The following is a 25,517-nucleotide window of genomic DNA, read 5'->3' on the forward strand; positions in this document are numbered from 1 at the left end:
CGAGGAGGCAGACAAGACAAAACTGCAAATATTAGGTCATTAGATGTACAAGAGGTGAGAGATTGGAATAAGGAGGGACGAGGAATAGTTAAAAAGGGTAGTAAAGGAAGCAGGAAGGTGTGATGTATTTGACAGGAGAGATGCTCACCTTATCTGTTCCAACCTTGAGAATGAATTGCTGGCCAGCTTCTTTAAACACACACTCAAACACTCGGTGGCACACACACATACACACATATCCCCAACGCCAACATTGCTGCCCCTTGATTGACAGCCCTTCAAATGAGTGTCTGAGTAGCACTATGCTCTGGCCTTCCAAGTAAGTGGGCCGTCAAATTACATCCAGGGGACTGGCTGGCCCCCTCTCCCGTGGCAGAGGAGATCTATTTATTTGTGTGTTTATTTGCTTGGTTTAAATATTTGGTGGGGGAAAAATATTGAATTTTTGTCCCCCGGTCAAAGTCCCCTCATATTTAGTTAATAAAGAGCAGAGGAGGTTGTTTGCCCAGAAAAGTGCAGGATGGGGGACTTTATTTAAGGCAGTCCTCAGAGAGAGCTGGTGACCTTCTTCTCTTGGAGGAGAGGGCTGTGTACACTGTGCTGAGATTCACTCTCTCTGCCTCCACCAGCCATTCTCCAGTCTAGCTGTGTACTCAGACATGTTTTCTTCCCTTACTTTTACCTGCTCTCTGTCAATTTCCATCCATTCCTTCCCTTCTCGCAGGATCTTTGTCTTCTATTTCTCACACATCCTTACCTCACTTTTCCCTCTGCCTGCCTGTCTTTCTGTGGAGTCTTGCTCTATTCGAGTGGAGTCTCTCTCTGGATTCCCCAGGCTGCATCCAGGTTAAACTCTTAATTGCCTCGGCAGTAGGTGGTTTAAGGCGCTGGCTCACTACAGCTCAGCCAGTCCCTGTGCAGGGGGCTGCGGGGTGACTGGGGAGGGGTGAGTTGTTCTGTGTTCAATTGTGGTTGGTGTGTGCTGGCAGACAGTGCAGGTAGATGATAAAGACTTATTAATATAGATGATGGAGAGATGATGGAGATGACCTCTGACAGGAGTTCTACAGAGAGCTTTAGCTTCATGTCAGACATAAGTCTATCTATCTATCTATCTATCTATCTATCTATCTATCTATCTATCTATCTATCTATCTATCCATCTATCCATCCATCTATCCATCTATCCATCCATCCATCCATCCATCCATCCATCCATCCATCCATCCATCCATCCATCCATCCATCCATCCATCCATCCATCCATCCATCCATCCATCCATCATCATCCTTATTCATCCCCCTCCATGCTCATCTTGCTAGGTGCTAATGCTTTTTTGTCATTAAAATAAAATCTGCAACATACATGCTCAGCTCAATGCTGCATATCCACTTATACATATGTTGACAGCAGTCAGTTCACAAATAAAGATGACTTTTTGCTATTACAAACACAGGACTCTGTATACTGTTCTGTCTGAGGGCTTCGTAGAGTGAGAAAGCCTCTGAAGTCAGGCCTGGCTCATTTCATAAGGCTATATTAGCAAGTTAATGCCCCCTATCTCAGGGCTCCACCCCTGCCATTGATTCCTGTTTAAAAGGCTATGGGTAGTCAATACCACCTCCTCATCACCATCTGTCTCTATTTACTAATAAATAAAGTGGAGAGCATTGAGTGTTTTGGCCAGGCCTGTAAAAGCATGCATGCTAATGAGCGCTGGGCCTCTGCGACCAAAAGAGGAGGGAGAAGGTGGGGATACTCTGCCTCTCCGCTAACTCTGTCTTCCTGTCTTTGTCTTGATGGCTTTCACAAGGCACAGCACTCCAATCATGGTAATTGCCCGCCGGTCCAGTTGTTGTTTAACATCGCTCATCAGACGAAATGCTGTTTCACTTCAGCTGCATAGATTTTTCTCCTAGGCTTGCTTGTATGTTCATTCGTGGCTCCCCCCCCCCCCTCCAAGTAGTGTGTAGGTCAGCTCTTAAGGTCGTGTCTAGTCATTTGTCAGATGTGGCCAATGAGCACTGCCACACCACACTCTGTCAAACTGATCAATTGCAAATGATACAGATTGGCTAGTTTGGTTGGCCCCCTGTGACTGATTTATACTAAAAGGCGCTCAGTCTTTTCTATCCATCTTCTCCTTCTTAGTCCTCTACTTTTTGTAATGTCTACATAGGGAAATGTAATGTTTTGTTAATAAAGAAATGTGAAGGAGGGAAACAATCAATATTTGGAATGAAAGAAATTCCTCATGCTAAGACAGGGCTAGCTCAATATACTTCAGTGACTCACACTGCCACATAAAAAAACAACATTTTAACAGCAATTTTAATAATTATAATATATTAATATACTACTATTGCTCCTACCACTGTTGCTGCTTCTGATACTGCTACTGCTACCACTGTTTACGTTATTAATATTTTTAGAAGAAGAAAAACAAGTCATACAAGCATACACATTTACACAAACAGCTTTACAATCCATTTGGTTTGACACAGATTTCCTGAGTGAAGGAGCGGTGCTGATGTGTGGAGGCTCTCATAGCTCAGCATAACACAGTACTGCTGTGTCAACTGTGACCCCAGTGACCCTGCAGGAGCCAGAGAATGGGTTGCAGTGTCACTCCGCGACACAGGTGAAATGAGGGGTCAAATGTCAGCTGTCCAGTGTGTCAAGCTTGCTGATCAGGAAGTGTAGCCTCTCGCTTCAGGGAGTACACAGGGAGTGTCATGTTTTGGACACATACTCGCACTCTGACATAAATCTTCCATGCTTACATGCCATGAAACTCACTGTTAAATGAATGTGCAGAAGAAAAATGGTAGGAAATGCCAGGATCTTTGTTTCCTAGCTGCACAAAGTAACCGTACGAAAGCTGATTACTAGCACTCGGTTAAAGGTTTGAATTAATGTCATTAATGCAAATTAAAAATGTACCAATGCGACCCTGTAAAATGCTTCAAATTAAACAAATTAAATTTATTTAAAGGTTGCTTTCATAAACAACTGGCTAAAGTAATCTTGCACAATCTACTAGTGTTACTGATTTGATAAAAGTGTTGTATATTTGGAGTAAATTATCATAACATAGAAAATATTGTGCATTTTTATGAAGCAAAACTTTTGCTTTCTTCCGCTCCAATCAGTTTCATCTAATTGTAGTTCTCACTTCAAAAATCTTTCATTGGAACTTAAAAGCACTTATACTTAAAGTATTCCAATACTTTTCCTCTCACCTGCGGGGCTATCAAACAGAGTCAAAGAGTGCAAAGGTTCATGTTTGTTTGTCCCAACCTTTGCTCTCTATCTGCAGCTCCCTCCCGTTGTAGACACATCCAAATGGGCCCCCTACCTCCGCAGCACTGAGGCAGTTCTTCCTTCCATCCTTAACCCAAAGTCTTGGGTTAGAGAGCTCACTGTTGTTCTGAGCCACCCCAGCATCCTGGTATTGCTATGAAGGGAAAACAGCAACGCCACAGTAGAGTTTCCTCCCCTTGTCTCATCTGAAGCAGGCTCTGTTGGCTGTCCGGATCAAACTGGCCCACAGTGTGGTGCCGAATCCTCTCTGCAAACAAGAGGAGGCCCCTGCATTAAAGACTCGCCACGGGAGCACCCATCCTAGAAGTTTTACTTTTCAAACGCCTCAGAGAGGGTAAAATTACAAGGAGAGTTTGTGTGTTCAAATGTGTGTTCACGTATGGTTCAGGCTCTGTTATTTCCTTTACAAAATATATTTATATTTATATTTTTTGTATTAGATATCTGACAAATTTTATACTCTTTATCTGCTGAAGACACAATAAATATAATTTATTCTGCAAAACTGTTTTGATTTGACTTTTTTGTCACGTGTCATTTAAAAGAAAAAGGAATGTCACCCTTGCATTTTATTTTGGATTTGCTGTCTTAACTTTGATATTACACAATAATGCAACAATATTCATCTTTAAGTGTGATCCTCGCTCACTGATGTTCACCTCTGCTTTTGACAAAAAACAAGACAGACACTTTTCACTCTTCCATTTCTTTCTTCTTGCTCTTTACCCCTCTCTGCTCTTTACCTTCTCCAACCACTAACTCTGTCCAGGGAGTCATTATTGCTTTGGTAAATATTTCATAGGCCCCAATACCTTTGCACACATCAACCACCTGCCAGCCGCTTTTCTACTCACACACAAACTATGGATAGACAGACCAAAATGAAAGGCAAGGCAAGTTTATTTATATAGCACAATTCAACAGCAAGGTGATTCAAAGTGCTTTACAGATACATTAAAAAACAAAAACAAATAAAAAGCAAAAGAAAGTGAAGTGAACGCAGATGAGGCAGAGCTAGAATGAGAGAAAAGGAGGATTGTGCTCTTTTTTTCCTGGCTTGTGTGCATTTACATTTTGAGTGAGCTGAGATATCTGCTCTGTATCCTGGCTTCATAACAGACTGAGTCCTGTCAGAAGATAGAAAGATTCCCTGGATGTTGTCAAATCTATGCCCAACAACGTTTTGTTTTCTGAGGTCCTATTTTTTGCCCTAAGCATTATTTTTCACTTGGCACACCAAAAAGTTTATTTTTTATTTTTTATCTGAGATGCTTGTGCTAGAAAAGGAGGGAGAGAAAAGACAAGAAACAAAAGAATGTGCTGGTGCACACCCAAGAAAAGACAGAGAGAGAGAGAGAGAATACTAAGCTTCTCCTTCTGCTGACCTTGAGGAGGCCTGTAAGCTGCACTCATACTCCCTCCCATCTCTCCCTCCTCCTCTCACTTTTCCAGCCCCACCTGTTTACCTTGACTGGGTTAGATAGGGGTCTTGCATCACCTGCAGTGTCCTCTCTTTTCTTTTCTTCTCTTGCCTGTCCTGTGTTGTTCTCCTCACTTTTATGTTAAAAAAAAGGCTCAAAAGAAGTAGAGATTCAGAGATGAAATATTCAGCTTGGATATAAGCACTTTAAGTTGTTTCAGAGTGGATACCTTGTTGCCACAGAGCTTTGACTTCATAAATAAATGGTCAACAGTGGCTTCTAAGACTGCCCTGTCTCCTGTATATATATGGCTGACTTGTTCGTGCGCCCGGGGCTAAGCCCTGCCAGCGAGTTCCAGACCTTAAATATGGATAAGCTATGAAACGCCTCTGGACACACACCTATGTAGTCAGTATACTACTGAATAAAGTTCAGCAGTACAAGTGGCAAGAGAACTGGAACAGAAAATGCAGAATCTTCGTTCCATCCTGGGAAAAGCAAGGCTGCTAGTTGTATGGTGGCTGTGCGGAGAATTAAAACTTTCGGTGTGCTTTACATTCAGATTGTATATTTATATATAGTTCCAACAGGAAGATTTAACGTCCATTCTAATTTCTGCACAGATGGTTGTTGATGGATACGCTGACTCATCAAGTGAATAGATCAAGAAAATTCTGGGCCTTCCTTTGTCACCCCAATTTTGTTAAGTGACCGTGCTTTCTGCAAAAGCTCCAAAGCTGATCTTGTTTCTGTTAAGGAAAAAAAGCTTGACGCTTGGTTCTCTTTGAGCTTTCCTGTGTAAAAGCTTGTTCTCACATTTGCCTTGCAGTGTTGGATGCGTCTACCAGGAAATGAAATGAGTCCGTAACAAATATTTTGGCTTCTGTTTAACTCTTTGGCAAACAGCAGCTTGCCAACTGCAGCAGTGTTTTTGCTTTCCCAGAAGCCCCCTGGGATGGTGACTCCCAGAGCTTCCGGATAAAGGGTGAACAGTTTGTCTTTCTGATTTAACAAAAGGAAAAGAAAAGAAAAGAAAAAGTATTAAAGAAATGTTTTACAGAGTAGCATAGGTATTAGGATAAGAGGGGCTGAAATAAAGATTTTTCCTTTGTAGATATATATAAGTCCATTCGTATTTCATTTGTGTGACTAGAGATATGGTCTCTGTCTAGCCAGACCATTTAGTCTTGCACCCTAATCTGCAGGTGAAAAGGGGTCTTTTAGCACGATAAAGACGCCCTTGAAGACAAATTTGGCCTCTGGTGGAGCAAGTTGAGCTCAGGTCATGAACAATTTGTGCCTCATTGATTTTGTGTGTGCCTAAGTGTGTGCGTGTGCACATGTCTGAGAGAATATGCAGTGTGCTAACACCCATGAGCCTTGTAACCATAAATCAGCAATAGGAAGTAGTGTGACACAGGCTGCAGGGCCTTGCTGATATGGACTGGAGCTATAATGGACCCCGTTTCAGGTGGAGGAAGACATCAGCTGCACTGATCTTTACTTCCCTGCAGAGCTCTGGAGATTATTACTGTACAAGTAGAAACACTATTCAGGTCACTCAGATGGCAAAAACTTTTCCTTTGGCATTTTCCCCGTACACACACGTCTCTGTACAGTATGCTTGGGCTTGACAGTACTGTACCACTGCATGAATGATGAACTGTATTCATGGTTTGTTCAATGTGTGCAAACAGACAACGGTGCTTGTTATTCTGTCTGTTTGTTGCAGATAGAGCCAGGCTCTTGTTAGCTGTCAGGCCAAGCATCCACAAAGCTGTTCTCTCACTTATTGATGGGGATCCACTAAATTACAGGCTTGAAAAAGGGAGGCAGCATGAAAAAAAAAAGTTTCCTACAAGCCCCTTATATTTCAGCATTGTGTGTTTGTAAACAAAGAAAAAAGAGAATGAATGTCAAGAAGATCCCAAATGCATTTTTCTTTATTTCACTTTCTTTTTTCTTCTGGCTGTCATTCTTTGGTCAGGTCCTGTCTGGTCTTGCTATTATCCCGAGGCGTTATCACTGTGTAGCTGCCTCTTCAGATCAGGCTTGTGATAAGGGCTAAATAAATGGAATGCTTGGCTAGTGGACATAGGTCAAGCCTTGTTTCGCCCCCTTTTTTTCATGTGTTGTTGTGTTTGTCTGCAGGGGAAGTTGAGGGTGCAGCACGAACGGGCTCTGCAGTCTAATGAACTTATTGATTTCAATTTCAGGGCTGTTCTCTCCCTGCCTGATGTTTTCAAGCTTTCATCCTTTGCTGGACATAAATTAGTAACTCTGTCTCTTGGTTTTTTTTTGTTTTTTTTTTCCGTTTGCTTAGGCTCAGAGGCAGGTTGCTATCTTAGAAATGCTGTTTTTAAACGTGTTAAAAGCTTCTGTGGTTAGATGGATGCTGTCTCTGTGTGGGTGTTTTCTGTGTGGCTTAGCATACATCTGTTTCTGACAGCGATGGAGCTAAGGAAATGACATAGCTGTGTGCGTGTGTGTCGGTTATTGGGGGTTATTGAAGACGTTGAGTGACTTCTTCCCAGGGGGATCAGGGAGCAGCTGACTACGTCTCTGTGTACGGCATCTACTTGTGTACGTATGTGTGTCCATGTATACATATGAATCTACTAATCCATATCATGTATCACATGCACAACATGTTTTCCTATGAATTTGTGCACACCTCCAAAGACAGAAGTCCATGCCAACGTAAGTGAGCGCAGCACATTCCCAAAAGAAGCCCCGCTCATGGAAAATGAGAGGCCACCGGTGCTGAGACAGGAAGCCTTCTCGACCCAGCAGTAACAAGCACTGTGGGATCCTCCACTCTGGACTCAGTACATCCGATATCCCCCATGATGTCCAAAGGCTAAACAGTTAAAAGGTCCGGTTGCTATATGTAGATGCTCAACACCCTCCACCCCCCATCCCCTGTTCTGAATCTGATACTCTGGGAATCACAATAACAAGGCTGTGAGCTCTGGTCAGTTTTCCAGCGCTACCAATTGGCCTTCTAATAACAGGCGCTAGCTGTGGAGACCCAGAGTGAGACAGATAGAGAGCGTGTGAAAGCGAATTGATGCTGAGTAGCACAGGTTTTAATAGGGCTGTCAGAGTCATATTGTTTATGTCGTGTTCCAGATTAATCCATTCTTCCTTTATGAGCCACTGCAGCCACCATAAATTGCAAGCACGAAGCCGGTCCACTGTTGAGTTACGCCTCGGGGATCAGTGCCACACATGGGCGGAAAATAAATCATTTCCCCTGGATTTAACGCCGGGCAATACCTGGGTCCTTTGTAAATAAAACCATAGATGTTTTTACACCCCCCTGTTTTCTCTCTCCTGCCTCCAGGGCTCTTATTGAATCTCAAAAGGAGAGGGAGGGTGAGACAGAGAGAGAAACATGAGAGAATAAGAGAGAGCAGAGTTGAAGGGGAACCGGGGGAGAAAAAAGGAGGCAAGAGAGAGGGAGTAAAGCAGAGGGGAAAGTCAGGAAAGAGATTCCAAGTGGGGAAGGATGAAGAGACACAAATCCAGATAGCTCCACAAAACAGACAAGCAGAGAGAGAGAGGATGTAGCTCTTGGCTGGGGGTGATATATGCGTATAGCGCTGATTCCCCGGGTTCTTGGGGTGTGCAGGTTGAGATCTGTCAGACTGTCTAAACACAAGGCCGACTGTAATGCACTGCTCTGGAGCAACGGGCACAGAGCAGACAGCCAGCTTCACCAGCACAACCAGCAGGGTGACCCAGCTCAGTTCCAGCACTGGACATGGGTGTAGCCCATGCTGCCTGTCTTCTTATAGCCTGCTGATATCCTCATACCCGCCAGCCCAGGAGAACAGTGCCAAAACCTGGAGAGACAGGAAGAAGAGAAAGACAGACAGAAAGAAAGACGGAGCAACTTGTTCACCCTGGCCTGTGCAGTCTGCCAGTCGGAGGCAGCCAATGAGAATGGGGAATGTGTGCACTGCTCTGTCAGGGCTTCATGAGTTATACATGATGCGCTATGTGAAAATGCTTCCTGTGTACTGTGTGCATCTCTCTTTATCTTTTCTTTTTGCTTTTTTCTTCTTTAACTCCCTTCTTTCCTCATTCACACCATCTTTCTCTACTGTGCTTTCAAGACCTCAAAGTTTGCTTTTCTTTTCAGTGACAAAGTATTCCCTGGTTGTTAAATGTTAATCAATGGCAGGCAGCAGGCTGACATGAGAGGTTCCAGCTTTTGGTGGGGATACGTTGGGACAGCTTGATATCACCTGGGGTAATCCTAAGATCCTCTAGATGTACATGGACCACAGTATGATCAGACCTTCACTGGATCTTAATATGATATTGTCTTTGTTTCCTTTGATAGCATCAGAATCAGATAATTGCATAAATACAGCCATGGAACAGACCCTATACTAATTCATTCTTAACACAAGCATTTAACCTATCCATTATTCATATCTCCAACAACGCCAGAGGGCAAAAATCAGTGCTCCCATGTATATGCCCAGCTAGAGAAAGGTTGATGCATTATTCAGGGTGTGCCAGGCTAAAGACTGTTCTTCCTGTTCTCAACTGCTGGAAGCAACAATCTTCCTACTAGGACACTGTTCTCTGTCTGTAACTCTGTCCTCTCCTTTGCCTATCTCCATCTTGGTAATATTTTATCCTTGGTGTTTATCATCCACATTCCCTGTGGAATTGCTTTCTTCATTGCGCTGCCCCACACAGAACATGGAGTACATGTTCCTTGGGCCTGTTGTCTTCTCGCTCTCTGTTCTGACTTTTAAAAAAAAAAAAAATCTCAGCAGAGAAAGAAGATGAAGAGCCAGGACCAGCCTGGGGGTCCCGGTGAGCTGCTGCACATTGTCCTGGAAAACAGGACTTGGACTAATAAGTTATGAAGACTCTAGAGTGCTTGTTTCGGCTAGAGCAAAACTGCTTTTCCAGGAAAATAAGTTATACCTAGTTCTTCTTGGTGTGCTTTTGAATGCAGCTAGGTACATCTAACAAAGAAATACAAGAAAAAAGAAACAGTCCATACTTGCTTTCAACTCAGATCCACAGTAGTCAAGATCAAATGCTAACTTCTGACTTAAAATTAAAGAGTTTAGGTCACTTTGCACAAACTATGAGATTTTGATTCTCTGTAAAATGAGCATGCTGACTTTTTTCAGAAACCCAAAGAGACAAAGTATAAATCAAAATAAAGCAGTTACTTTGTGGGTAAAGGGACAAGGTTGGTCTCATTTCTTATTTAAAATCTGCTCTATAATTTCATCTTTGTAAAACTTAAGTTGCTGCAGGTGTTAGGCAGGAGGAATGATAGCCTTAGGGCTTGGAGCTACCGTGAGGCCCCGCTGAGATTTTCCATCATCCCTACAGTCTGGCAGCAGCTTTTCAAACAGCGCCCCTTCTGAAGTTGCCCTTGGTTCTACATGTGTAGCAGTAATTATGAATGAGGGGGACTAAGATCTGTACAAAACCATCAAACATTTTACAGCTTGCTGCTATTGTAATAAAGATCAATAGACACAGTATCAGTCCTGGTTTTGAAGGAGAGGTGGTGCTGTACATTTTTCCTCACATACTTCCTCTCTTTCTTTCTTTCTGTCTCTCTCACTCCCCTCCCCTCCAATTTCTCTTTTCTTTCTCTCTCTTCTCTCTCTCCCCATGCAGAGTTAGTGTTGCACATCCGTTTTAATTGCCGTTTGTATGGTTCTGTGATGTGAGCTGCTAAAAGACACACGTCCTGTAAAAGAGCAGGAGATGGAGTTGAAAAGAGGAAGTTAAACATATTCAGTTCACTGCTGGCTGCTTGTATAACAAAGGCCACAGCCAAACTTTAAGCACAGCATCTCTCTCTCTCTCTCTCTCTCTCGTTCACCTGCCTATTCATCTATCCATCAATCCATTTGTGTGTATGCCAGCATATATGTAACCCAATTGCAATACACGGATAACATAACATAATTAATAAAAGTAAATCATGTGTATATGGAGAGATTTGTTCCCATGCGTGTATATATTATATTGTAAATTTAAACCATACGCTCTAAGCAAGAAAACCTCATACGCTTAAGAATATTATCACACTTTCAGCAAACCTGGAAGTCGTAGGACAGTAAAAGCAGATTCTGTGAGTTGGCTAAGGTTATTTGACCAGAGACAGAAGACATGGAGAAGCTGCAGATCAAACAGTATTCTGTCTGACAGGAGGAGATAAAGAGACTGTCAGCCGTGCCTCAGATCAAAACAACCCCTCACCTCCCTGGCCCACAGCAGCTTCCTGACGTCCAGTGATGCAATTGTAAATCAAAAAGTGGGCAAACTAAGATGAACGTTAAAAGACAAACACAATACCAACACACACCAATATAAAAAATGCATAGTTACTCATTGGGTTTTGTTTGTCTGTGCTGTATATGCTTTTATATATGTATATGCTTTTATAGCATAAAATTGTTTTTGAAAAATAGCAGTGATGATAATCCAATTCAATTCAATTCATACAGCGCAAAATCACAACATCAGTCACCTCAAGGCGCTTTATATTGTAAGGTAGACCCTACAATCACATGGCCCCCTATGAGCAAGCACTTTGGCGACAGTGGGAAGGCAAAAATCCCTTTTAACGGGAAGAAACCTCCGGCAGAACCAGGCTGAGGGAGGGGCGGCCATCTGCCGCGACCAGTCTGGGCGAGAGAAGGAAAACAGGATAAAAGACATGCTGTATGCATGATGACGACGATGAGGATGATTATTTTCTGAATATTATTTATGCACGTGTGTCTAAATGTCTTTTTCATTCTCCATGCACATGAGTAAATGTTGGAAATCAGTGCAAGCTTTTGCTGGCGCTGCAAGGTTATCAAGTATATGTTTGGATCAGGGCTTTTTAAAATTCAGTGTTCTTTCTCAAAGGTAAACTACATTACAAATAAAGCGGATGTTTATTTTAGGTCAGGGGAATGTGGACCAGGAGCTTCAAACCCAGGACTCTTAGAAGGCAGGAGACTTCCTTGATTACTTTGAGGCTGGTTCTATAGTGATTTGAACAGAGAATTTAAAGTTATATATTTCCATCATGAAGTACCAGAAAGGGAAATGTTTTTTGGAATGGTCTAAAAAATAGTACCAATCCACCAGTCCGCAAATGAGATTGTATTAAAACATGGTTGTATTGTACTGGAACCCATTTCTTAAGGCAAAGTAATGAACATATTTCTGACACATTTGTGAGGAGTGATACTGGTTAGGGTTAGGCACAGTGATATCTAATCAAAGGTTTGCTCAGCTGGGCTAAAATCACATCATCTCCAAACACTATAGGTAATAGCTTCCCTGTAACTCCTGTGTTTACTTGTTTTCCTCTAGTGCCAGCTGATGGTCACTCTGAACTTGCATGACTGAGCATGGTCATGGTCCAGTACAACTTCTGTCAATTGCCAAAATGAAAGCGCATTGCGCCTTGTTGATCTCTAGAACACATTACAGAGGCTGCTCATGTATTGAGACTTTGTGTGATGCTTTTCAGCTGTGATCGGCTGTCGCACAGCACTAGTCTGACTGATGAGACTTTATCTATGATGCCTCTTTTAGTGTGGAGTTACATTTGCTGCCTTGTCAGTAAGTGATTAATGGATTTAAAAAGACATGATGGCTGGGATATCAAACTGTGTACTGTACAGAGAATATAGATTTTCTGCTGAGCCTGAATGTGTCTGTTTTTGTTGATAAAGACTAAAACATAATCTGCCTCTTATTATAAGGATATTTCGCTTCCTTTGAAGGGAGCTAAGGATGATTGCTTTGCAGTTTCACTCATTCAAATAATCCTCTACAATTATTGTCCTTGATACTGCACAGCTTTGAGCCACCAATGCATGGAACAAAGGGAATAACAAAAGCAACATACACACAAATATCGAGTTTGTCAGTCAACAAAAACTACATACCATCTAGAATAAATGCGCTTTTCAGAATTCTTTTTTAATTTAGCATGGGGAATAAGTTGGGAGCAGCTGTGGCAATCAATAAGGTATGGCATTAAACTGTAAACTTTAAAATACCCATAATCTGGCAGCATTGTTTTTAATGGCAACATAAACTACTTTCGAGGATAATCATTTTATCTGATAAATTAGGATTTCAAACACTCTTATCTGCTGTGCACTTGCAGTTGTTTTTTAATCCTTCCATTCTGTCTCATTCTTTTTAATTGATTCTGCAGCACAGAGGCTTTCTTGCAGAGATAATGCACTTATGAGAACAGGTCATGATCCTTAAATGAAGGAATTTCGCTCCTGTGTATTTGCCACGGCGTATTTGCCATCCTTTGCAAGCATCTCCAAACTGCTGGAAAGTACAGATTGACTTTGTTTTTCTACACTTCCACAGCTACATTTCTCACTGTGTGTTTTCAGAGATGTCATGCATGCTCCCATGCGAATGGCCTCAGCGAAGAGCTAGTGGCAATGATGCTTATTTGGAAATGCTTCCATGTATATTCCACCTCAAGGCTTGAACCAAATCTTGTGAATTAGGATCAAAACAGTGTCTACTCCTTTCCCTGTGTCTTTACATAATTTTGTAATGTGAGCTCAGCCAAGCATTGAAAGTGGACCATTCCGATTATCCAGCAATGTTGCAACAGAAGACGTAAAAAAAAATAAAATAAAAACAAGAAGGGTTCCAGTTTCTGGGCTGTGTTGCACTGTGATAACAGCTCATCCAATAAGACCTCCACTCACCTTTTCCTGAGCTTCACAAATACACCACCAGTTCAGCTCTAGGGCCCTCAGAGGAAAGCTGTTTATTCCACATGCTGCTTAAGTAGAGGTCTTGGGGTTGGGGTGGCTATGTAGCGCATGGTGAAGACAAACTATTTAGTCTGGTGGGGAAAACCATGGTAAACAGCATAGAATGGAAACAGCTGGTGATTTTTTTATGGCTTCTCTCTTTGAAAGAGTCCTGTTTGTACACCATCAGTTTAATCATGTAACAGATTTTTGGTTAACAACTTATGCACAACACAGGCTCTTTTCATTCTGGTCATGGAGGATATTACAATCAAGGCATTTTTTTCCAGACTTCTGTCTGTACACACAGTTGTGTAGAGTAACTACCATAATATATAGTGACAGAACAGCTGTTTGTGCTCGAGCTATACCTTGTGTAAACTCTGGATGCAGAAATACACAAAAATGGTTCCAGCTGGGTTGCAATCATGATCACATGACCAATATGTTTAGGATCAATAAATTTAGTTTTCAGTAGACATCGATGTATTGTTTACACATGTTTTATTAGTCATACTGGCCAGAAATGTTGCTTGTAAATTATGTTCCAGACAAGAACAAAGCTGACTTATATAAAAGCCCTAAACAAAGTTAAGTTGTTGATGAATGATACCAAAGAATGATATTAATGTGCTTTGAGGTGGCTGCTGTTGTGATTTGGTGCTCTATAATAAAACTGAATGGAAATTCAATTGAAACACTATGTTGGTCCTTGTGTTTAGCACATATATTAAAGAGCACAACAACCTGTAAAGTTAAATACATATTCAAAAGTTTTAAATAGAGTTTTAATAGCTTTAAACAATGAAATATTCAAAGAGAAATTTGTATCAAATTCAAAAAGCTGATACTTACAAAAAAACAAGTTTTGGTAATTCCCATACATGCAATGCATTTTTTGGAGTATTTGGACTATGCACATGCTTTCATGTGTCATTACAAAGTGGAAATTCCTCTGGAGTGGTATGGGGAATCTCTGTCAACCATTAGGCCCTTGAATCCCACTTGGTATGGTGACATGAACTCTCTCCTATCCTTCCCACAGGCACCTGTCTAGAGGTCAGGGGTCATCCTGTTAGGGGTAATCCCCACAGTAACCTGACCAGGCCAGTGGGTAATGGCAACCAAACATGTAATAGTGGACCAGACTGCCCTCCTAATACTCCCACTAATCACATTTTAATTGAATTCCAGTGAACATGTAAAAACCTGGTTCAGTTTTGTTTTTTCATTTTCCTAACAGATGTCCCTGTGATCCCTGTAAAGTGATCTGTGGTGGTGACGTCTTCTGTTTGGTAACACATGAATTGGCTGATCTGGAACAGAGAAAACAGAACCATGTGCTTCTCCTTAGGATGGATCCCATTAGGACTGAGGAGTGGGTGTGTGATTCATGCAGAGCAGAGTTGTGAGAGTTATGATATGTGGAATTTCATTGGAATCCCACATATCTTTTGTCACTTATTATGATTCCAAAAGCCTCAAAGTATCATTATCAAATGAGTTTTTTCCTACTGGAAATATATGTTTTCAGCCTTACATTAAACTGGGTACAATCTCAACATGATCTTTCAGCATGTGCCCACAGCATTTTTTGATCGAGTTTAAACTGTTTGCAGCTACTGATTGATGCATGCACTTGTTTTTGTACATGTAGGAATTTGCCTTGCACTTTGAGTTTCCATTGTGGAGACAAGCAGACCATGAGGCAAACCATAAAGTCAATGTAAATTTTGGCATCACTATGAATTCCTTTAAACAATGCCAGTCATTTAGAGTCATTTAGATAAAACTAAAATCAAGACTTTTGCTGCCCCACTCTAGAAAATGCTTTTCTGACTTACAAATCTAATTACAGGATTCCAGTGATTAAAACTACTAGTCATATAAAGCCAAAGCCAGTCAACAAAAAGGAGTTCTTTGGAGCAATGTCTGCATGTTATCTATTGTTACAGGAGTCTTTGTGGATGTGCACATAAGTGGGCAAGGCCTGGTTTTACAGCCCCGCAGAGCTCTTTGGTTGACTTTACCATAGAAGTCACCCATACAAACTTTCCAGCATATGTACACTACTTGCATATGCGGCTCCTTGTCTGCTATATAGACTTTGGTCACAGCATTTCAAAATCAGGAGGGGAACTGATGGTGAGGTCTTGAGAAAATGTCAATAGACTATGTGCACGTTAGCATATGCTACTTCCGGTGCGGAAACTCTTGTGGGGAGCTTTGTTTCCGGTGTCCTATTCGCGCCCTGTTTACGGTCCAAAACAAGTTAAGCAAATGAATGAATCAAGCGGCGATTTACATTTCTATAGATGTCTTGGGCATTTACCCAATATATCTGTAAATGACGTTCATCGACTTGTCGATATTCCCCCCGCCTCAGAGCAAAAGAGAAAAGGGATTCAAATGTTATATTTCTCAGTATCTGTAAACAGCTGCCCCTCGTTTATCACGGGTGTTATGTTCTAAAAATAACCAGCGATAGGTGAAATCAAGTAGCCAACTACTTATATTTTTTTATTTTTTGACGGTGCAAAACATTTCGTGGACATACAGCACTGCACTTCAGAGTCACACTGCTAGCGATCGATGCAGCGATTCTGTACTGTACAGGAGAGACGTCACGGAGGAGATCGTCTGCAGCAATCAGGACGCAGGACACAATGTGACATAAAAAAAAGCATGCAAACTTGCACTAAAAATCTGCGAAACAGCGAGGTGAAAGGTGAACCCACCTTCTCCTCTTTGTAACTTAACGCGATCTTTCCGTTTTCGAGTTTTGGACATGATTTTGGAGTATATCTTCGCAGTAGCGATTGACCGCAAAGTAAAGCTACCGGAAATGTACAACCCCACATCTGGTCTCAAACCAGGAAGTTAGCATTTTCTCGTGCACAGGGTCTATTGAAGAAGATCCATTATTCCATCATATTGTGGGCACAGGAAATTTATTTTAAATCATAGTGCCAATAGATAATCTGAATTTTCAGATCTAGCTATTATCAAAGCACCAAATGTAGAAGCAGGCAATGATTTCATTCTAACACAGCAATTTTGCCAAAGCTTTGAGGCATCTTTCTAACTTTTGTCTTCTTTGCACTTCTATGCAAAAAGCACCCTGGGTAGCTGCAATGTGCTCTGTGAATTTGTCAGCCACGTGCATACAACCCCACTGCATTTTTCATATGTAATCAAAAATGATTACATATCATCAGTTTTGTGATAACCACTTCTTTTTTTTTTTCAATTCACAAGTGAGAGCTATTCAAGTGTTCTATTTTGGTTTACAAAGCATACTGTAAAAGTGGACATTTTCAGGGATCAAAATGCTTTTTCTATTAGCTTCTACCCACATCACAAAACCAGCAGCCTCATGCTAAAAAAGGGGGATCCACCAACAGCTCCAGCTCTGATTAACTACCACAACCAGAATAAGTTTTATGTCTGCAGCCCACTTGTCTGTTACTGAGAGCTAAATCGAAAGCCTGCTCTGTTATTAGAGCCAATGTGCTTTTGAGGAAAACAAAATCTGACTGTGAGCTTAAAAAGAGGTTGTCTCATTTGATCATTTATTACACATTTTAAGTGGTTTGGAAATAACCGAGGCCAGCATGGTCTACATCTCTAATTGGTGCTCTTTTTCTCCCATTAGTACATCCAGACTTGTGATCCCACTAAAACAGGCAAGAGAAGAAAAAAAATCGTTTCCCCAAACAAAGCGTTTGTCATCAGTTTGCAGTTGCTCTGTTTGCAAGCATGGTTCAGATTTGCTTCTATGTGCAGCTGTCACTGAGCCTGTTGGATGTCCTGGACCCCAAACACACAAACCAGAAGAGATTAGTGTGCCATGTCAACCCACTGCTTCTGCAGATGGCACGGATGCTTTTAGCCTACTCCCTGTAGACAGCCACTCATTGATCTTTCATACTAAACTCCCCACAGCAGGACTCTTGATACTGTTTTATTTATCATTCTGGCATTTACTATCAGGGCCAATAAAGTTTGACATGTGTGGATTTTAACAGTAGGGGGCACTGCGGTTTCTGTACAACATGCTGGGGGTGTGTGTGTGTGTGGGGGGTGGGTGGGTGGGGTGGGGGTAGATTTATAGCCTGGTAGCCAAACCTGTCACCTACAGTAATACCTCCCATGTCTGTCTTTCTTTCCGTCTGCCTCTAGACCCAATTCCCCAGGTCCAAATCTAACCTATAATTCACTAGTGTTGTCTCTCACCTTGACGTACACCTAGTAAACTTGTAAAACATTCCAGTGGGATTTGCTCCAATTTTAATAACTGAACATTTCAGGCCATGTGGGGGGGGAAAGGAGATATCAGTTACTGGTTTTTTAAGGGCCCTGGCACAGGCTCCAGGAACCCTTAAGCTCCAGCCAAGAGACCTCATCCAAAACCAACACAAGGGACAAGAAGGCAATTCTGAAAATGCAGTTTTCAGTTTCTGCACATATTTTCCACGGGTGACACAGTGAAGCTGACCATGATGAAATTTGGTTCTGGCTCCACTCCAGGACATTACCTGCGTGAGTGTCAGGTGATAGCCTCCCTAATTACGCTGGAAGGGAAACAAGAGAATCCTTTTCGTTGAGATTTCACAGAGCCCCCAGCACTAGTAAATGCGTTGCTCCTGTGGTAAAATGTGATCTTTTGGCTAATGAAGGACACGCTTCATTTCCTTAACGGAATCACCTTCCAGTTCTGGCCTCTAGGGGGAGCTTAGCCACTTTTTTCTTGTTTTTACTGCATCGGGCACTGGCAAGAGTTTAGGCGAACCTTTGTGAGCAAGTACTGATTTATGGCCCAGGCTTGAGGTGTGCATCTCTCTAGGGGTAATCAGCCTGCCCGGACAGAAGTTTGTGTGAACAGTGGCTCTAAGACATCACTGACACTCTGTCCAACCACTGGACCAAGAACCACTGATTGGAGTCTGCGGTCTGTGGTGTGTGAGTCTCATAGACACACCACAGCAGACTAAAGCTCTTAATCACTGGGTCTTGGTCCAGTCCATGCCCCCATGTTCCAGAGTTGAGTGACGCGCTGCCTGCAGAGCACTCATTAGAATCTATGTTTCACAAGCAGAGCAGGGATAGTAAATCGTTCAGGCCTCAATGTTGTTATAGCTGGCCCTAACAAGCCACTCTCTGTCTACTTTATTTGAGTTAAAAAGTGGATTTCATGTAGGCTTTGGCAACTTTGAGAAATTATGACAAACAATGGAAACTATTGCTGTAAGGGACAAGACCACAACATGATGAAAACTTGTTCAATATATCAAAGATGCCCTTTATGTTTTCGAGCCCTGTCCTACTTAGAGACTGACAGAAACATCATTTGACAACAAAAACATCCCATTTATGTTTTCAATAACATCAGAAAGAGGAAGTGCACTGTGGGAATACTTTGTACTTTTGGGAGGGTGACATGTGATCACTCATCACATGGTCAAGGGCCCTACTCCAGTACTGGGTTAACTGAATTCTCCCTATGGCCCTGCTCTTAAATCAGATCTGCTTTAAGAAAATGCTACATCTAAGGGACTTTATCCCATGTCTAACTACCTGGTCTTTTGTTTGCTCATGTTTTCCTTTTCCTCTGTGGTATGGCTGGCTCTGACCGTGTAATAGAGTGCATATTGGCCAAGTGAGGCAGCCTGCTGTGACCAGATCAGATGTGTGCTCCTGATTATGAAACTCCCTTTTAGGCACTGACAGACATGGTAATAAATGTGTCCATAAATTGAATTTGGGGCTTTCGAAAAGGGGCAGGAATATCTAAGGAGCATTTCAGCTGATTGTCTCCAGCCGACATGGCAGCGCTTCAGTGGGATTCTGGGGGGAAAACTGATCCTGCTGTGGTGCAGTTGGAGGGCTGGGTGTGGGGGGGTGGTGGCGCAAGGGGGTGCGGGATGGATGTCCAGCCAAGCAAAATAAAGACTGCTTTATTGCTATTCAGAAAATCATTTGATTGAGTTTGCACAGAGAGGAAGACGCAGAAGGGTCTGCAGGAGTGTATATGTATTTTTAAGGTTGTGTGTGTTTCAGTGTTATTGTATTCATGTGTGTGTGTTTGTAGTTCCTTTCCTTCTGAACAAGTTTCCAAGTTATTCCACAAGCTTTAAAGGGATGTATGGCAAACCTAATGTTTCTTAAATGCTACTGTTTACAAAAAAAAACTAGTGACACTGAGTGAAGTGGTGGTGACAGGAGAAGTAGGTTAGGGTTCGAACAGAGTCTTTTAAATTTCATTCCTTTCCATCAGTATCCACATCAGTATCTAGCATTCTGCCAAGAACAGTGCAAGCTTGTGGGTCAAAAATGAATGGATCCAGTGAGGGAGAAAGTTACCTAACAACATAATACAATGTATACATAGGTTTTATACAGCATTTATGTTTCTCATTAAAAAAGCATGGCAATTAAAATCGATGCAAGGAAGCTGAAAGAGAATCAGTAGGCTTTTGATGCAAGTGCAAACTGTTCTGTTAGATATTAAGGAGGCTCCTTTTGATGTGGAGGAACAGTGGCTCTACTCTGAGCCCCTCCCACATGACTAAACTTCTCACCCTATCTCTAACGAAGAGGCCAGGGACCCTTTGGGGGAAGCTAATTTCTGCCCCAAGAGCACCAGCAAATCTGAAACAGAATGGCTAAAAAAAAAAAGAAGAAGAAAATAATCAAGGTTTTCCAATAGTCAAGTCAAAGTCCAGACCTCAAGCCAGTTGAAATCCTGTGGCAGGACCCTAAAAGAGTTGTATATAAACCTACAAACCTCAAAGATCTTAAGTAACATTGTAAAGAAGAGTAGACCAAAATCCCCCCACAAAGATATGGAGCCTAAAGTCATAGTAAAAAAAAGATTACTTTAAGTTCTTGAAGTTTTTGCTTCTGGTTCTGTAAGCTACTGAATCATAGCGTGTACTTATTTTTTTCACTTACTGCTTTTGCATTTTGGCTTGTTTTTTGTTAAATAAATAATGACTAAATAATGTATTTACCTAATTTTGAGACCCGGTGAGAATAAGGCACTGTGTCAGTGGCTGCTGAAATGCATATATTTAGCCTGGACAGTCATGAGGGAGGGACGCAACTTCTCAGAGTAGTGTGACACACGTAACTCAGCCACCAAGAGTCACACATCCCTATGTGTTTGCCAGGCCTATCCTTTTGGGCTTGATTTTCAGGGAGATGTGAAGTTACGGGTCTGAAAGGTTCTCTTGGGGCAGAGGGCACCTAAGTCCTAGCCAGAGAACACATAGAAGAAGTCAGAGCCCCATGTTAGTTTGCCAGTCCACTGGCAGTCTAACATGTTGTTGTGAAACTGTTATCCTTCATTATTTATTCACTATAGACATCTGTATTGGTAAAGGAAAGGAGACTCAGGGTGTGATTTTTATCTCAGCCCTCTCACCTTCCCTTTGCTTCTCACTCTACTTCTTTCCCCCCTGACCGTCTAATTTTCCTTTATCTATCTGTCAGTCACTTAGTCTGTCCCATTTCGTCTTGTTCCATCTCTTTCATTCTTCCTCCATCTGTCTATCCTGCCTTTCTTTGAAATGTTATGATTCACTGGCTGTGATCTCTGTGAGCTGTCTCCTTGAAGTCTGTGTGTCTCCTGAGTGCAACCACAGAATGGTACATCACTTATATTCCATGTAATTTCCTGGGTTTTATAAGGTACATTTACTTACCCTACAATGGTGAGGACTGTTCTTTTCTACAGAGTTCAGAGTGTCTGTCTCTTACACCAAGGCCTTGTTCATGGAAACCATTATCTGGTATGGAAATGTGCCAAGATTAGGCTACAAAGTTTGTCTCTTGGCAACGTTTTTAAACTTGGATTAATACAAAGAAAAAAAATCACAGAGTTTGAATTATAACATGTCACGATAAAGCAAACGTATCATACTTACTTTTTCCAGAAGATAAACTCCAGCATGGTAGTAGCACAAAGGTACAGAGAAATAAACTGATGTTTTCTTGTAATGAAAAACACATGTTTTAAAGATGCTTTAATAAAAGTATCACATCCAAGCTAATAACTTTACTAAAGAAATCAAGGAATGTGCACTGATAAGCTGCAGGAAATCCTGTTAGACAACAAAAGTTTTTTTTTTTTTTCCATAATTCTCCATTGAAACCTAAACCCATTAAAATACCTCCACCTATGTTACCTTTGCTCTTTGCAACATTGCAGATGGGCTCAATTACACTGTTATTCTTACTTATGCTTCTCTCTCATTCTCTCGCAAGCCCCCTCAATAAAAAGAGGCCAATAAATCACTTAGCTGTCTCTGTGGGTTTGGGGTATTGGTGTTGGAGTGAGCTGTCCTACCAGTCCAGCTGAACAGACATGACTCTCAAAGCACCAAAAACCCCTTCCCCACTCCCCTTGCTCAAAAAAACCAACATGGTGAAAATTACATTTTGGTCGAAGTGTCTAATAAATCTTGGCCGAACGGGGCTGCAGAAGTGGAAAAAGGCCTTCCATGGCGGCTACCCTCTCAGTGATGTGGATCCTGTGCTGAGGGAAAAGGGGAAGCCACATAAGAGGAGGTTTGTGTTAGCACAGGGTAGATGAGGTGCAAAGGGAGTCAGTGGGAGGATACAAGGCCTAAAGGTTCTTGTGGATTATAGGGAGTGATAACTCTAATGTTGAATGTGTGCGTGTAAGGCGAGCAGCTCTTGAGATTTGTGTTCAGATAACAGAGGCCTATTATGATGTATAATTTCAAAGGCAATGTGGATGTGTTACTTTCAGAGAAGACGAGAGTCCCAAATTGTTTCTCATGAAGAAAGTATGATGATTTAATCTTGTAACTTAAGAAAACAATTAAGAAGTTTTCCTTTTAAATCAACAGTCTTATGAACTTGCTCGTATTCTTAAGAACCACATATTGTTTTGAGGGTAACCTTTAAGAGTGACCCCATTAACAACATCTTTAGGCAGCTGCTCTGGTGTACATCGTTCATATAGTTGCTGGGTATTGCCATTACCTTGCGGCTTATTTCAAATTACTGCAGCAAGCACACATGGTTGATCTCTGCTGGTTTTCCATTTCTGGGGCCTGCTTGATGGGAACAACTTCTGTAATGCCATCAGCAGCCTGTCAAGGCTAATTAAAACACACATCTACAAATCTGCCAGCAATTACTACACTTAGAAACATTTGGTGCCAGTCACAAATTTTAGGTAGAAAAGACTGTGTTTACCATGATAGCTTTTCATTTCACAGAGCATTCCCACAAAAACAAACACTGGTTAGAGCTTTGTTTGATACAGCAGTGTTCATATTTATTTTGCCATTTAAATGTTATAAAAATGTAGGCATTGGGAGACATGATAATGGAATCCAGGTTCTGGCTTTATTTAATTTGTAGCTCTGCTGAGAGTCATCTTATTTTAGATTATAGCCCTGTGTAAACTGTGCTGCTTGTGTTTCTCTGAGTTATATTGTGTAAGAGTGTTGTGTCCCTGTCATCTGGATGTGCTTTGCTGTCCTCAACAGAGCATACTCCTTATCTGAATCACTCCCAACCCACAATCTCATGATCATGCGGTTCATCTACTTTGCCCAATGACAAAAACAGCAAACTGGGTCATTTGTATGCAAATGTAGATATGTAATTTGAAGTTCCCTGTCTTTTGCATACTGTTGATAGCACAGGTGGAAGTGCATCCATGCAAAACTATTTCATATTTCAGATTCATCAGTTGTCATTTAAACTGTGATCACAATAGGCTCTCGTAGGCAGGATTCACTGTATTATTATGGTGAAAGTGTGCTGAGTATTGCTGTACATCGCGGCCAACAAGCACAGACCCACAAGCAAATGAATGTAAATATATGGACACTACCAATAGTTATAACTGACAGTTTTGATTTCCTTGATTAGCTTTGCACATTGCAACAAAAGGTTATCACCAAAATGTTTCACTGGTGAATTTTAAGTGTTACTCCTCATGCTTTTTGGTGAAAAATGCATTTTACTGCTGAAAATTCTAGATGCCCAGGCTGGCTTATACTAATTTATACAATTTTTCCATGCTTGTGCCTTAACTTACTTTTGTGATACAAGAGGGACATTTGAGTTTCTTTTTCTAGACATTCCAAATTCCAGGCACTTTTAGATAAAACACTTCCAGCTTATAAATGATGTCCCAACATATTTGCATTTTCCATTCCTTTAAAATATATTCACTTATTTCTCTACATCACTGTAGTAGGTATTCACTGCCATTGATGGCTAAAGTAGGTACTTTTGTTATTGGTCACATAATGCGTTACATTTTAGCAGTCTTTTTTGTGCATTTTCCAGCATTATTAGTTCTAAGTAAGTCCCCAGTCCCAGGTGATGGCTGGTTACCAGCCATTAGCTCATCAGGTAGCTCACATGGTCACTTGGTTCAACAAGAGATCTTTAGCATGCAGCTAGCATTCTTACCATTCTAGATGGTTACAAACCAGCCGTGCTCAGTTCCATACCGTAATGTCAGTTATTCTTACTCTCTGAGGTGGAAAGTGTAGTTACCTCACAGTAGTTACCTCCTATAAAACTTAGTTAGTAAGGAGTTATAGGAATTTGTTGATAATTACTGCATTTATTTACTGATTTATCTAAATCCATGTGTCTAGTTGAAGAAATTTTGATTTGTGTAGGTACTGGCTGGTTTTTCAAAATGAGCAGTTGTAGATTAGTCATAAATAAATTATTTGACAATGGTATATATATTAAATGGCTGCCTTATTTCAAGATGTATTTTTTCCTTTTTTGATTTGGTGAAATATAATATTATCTGTCAGTTATCATCACCGATTAAAATATTTTAAAGTATGGGGGCCTAACTCATTTTGAATTTGAAATATAGCCCAATGAACCCCATAAATTACAAGAATAAATTTAAGGCATACGTGATATTTTAACAGTCTCAATACCTCTACATTACAAAATTTCATCCCAGATCAATGTGGGTGCATAATTGTGTTGTTAGTGTAATAAAACAGAATTGTATTAGTTTAAGACATAGTTCATATGTATATTGATCAAATGGTAATTCTTTTAAATTCATAAATATAACTCACTTGATAATTCCTGATTCTGAAACTGGACAGAAAGGCCAGTTGCTATTTTTAGGGAACAGTGGAAGCCTGAAGATTATCTCTGGCTGCCACAGGGCAGAGAGGGAGGAACTGGATTATTCTGGCTGTTGAGGAACACCTGTCTGTCACTGGTGGATCTCCTCCTACTAAACCTCAGATGGGTTTTGGGCATAGAAGGCCTTTGTCATTCTCTCCATTAAGTCTAATGCTTTTTTTTTTTTTTCTATCTTAACCATTTCCCCCCCTATTCCCTTACCCTGCATGTCTGGCATTCTTTAGGGGTGGCTGGGTGGTGCTGGAGTGGGAGGGTTCAGAAGGGGAAAAGGTACTCGAACAGTTTAGTTGGATGGCCAGCTGTGTACCAGCTGTGTGCCAGTGGAACGCTGAGCAGCGTGGAGAAAGGCCTATTATCTCCCACACGCACACACTCTCTCTCGCCTTTCACATCCTCAAACCGAGGCCCACCGAAATCAGGCAGACAGATTCTGCTAAAACCATCACTCATCCTTATATATGCATGTGGTCTCCTCCTGCACACACCCACTCAAACCCATTTATTCCAAGTAATGTGCACAGAGTTATTTTTCCTTGTCTTTCACTGTTTTTAAACACACGCATGCACACACACACACACACACACACACACACACACACAAACACACACACACACACACAAAGAAGACCCAAGAGCTTCTGTGCCATGTGTCACTGCTTCAGGACTAAACAAGTCATTAGACCATGGGTCGAATCATCCGTACACATGGTCTTATCTGTCGGCTCTCAGTCAGCCAGTCTATTGCACAGCGGCTGGACGCCTCTCACTGCTGGTAGGATATGAGCAATTAGCAAGAAAGACCTTTTAGTTCTG

This window comes from Simochromis diagramma, unplaced genomic scaffold (genome assembly GCF_900408965.1).
Source record: "Simochromis diagramma unplaced genomic scaffold, fSimDia1.1 OVJJ01000603.1, whole genome shotgun sequence".
NCBI lineage: Eukaryota > Metazoa > Chordata > Actinopteri > Cichliformes > Cichlidae > Simochromis > Simochromis diagramma.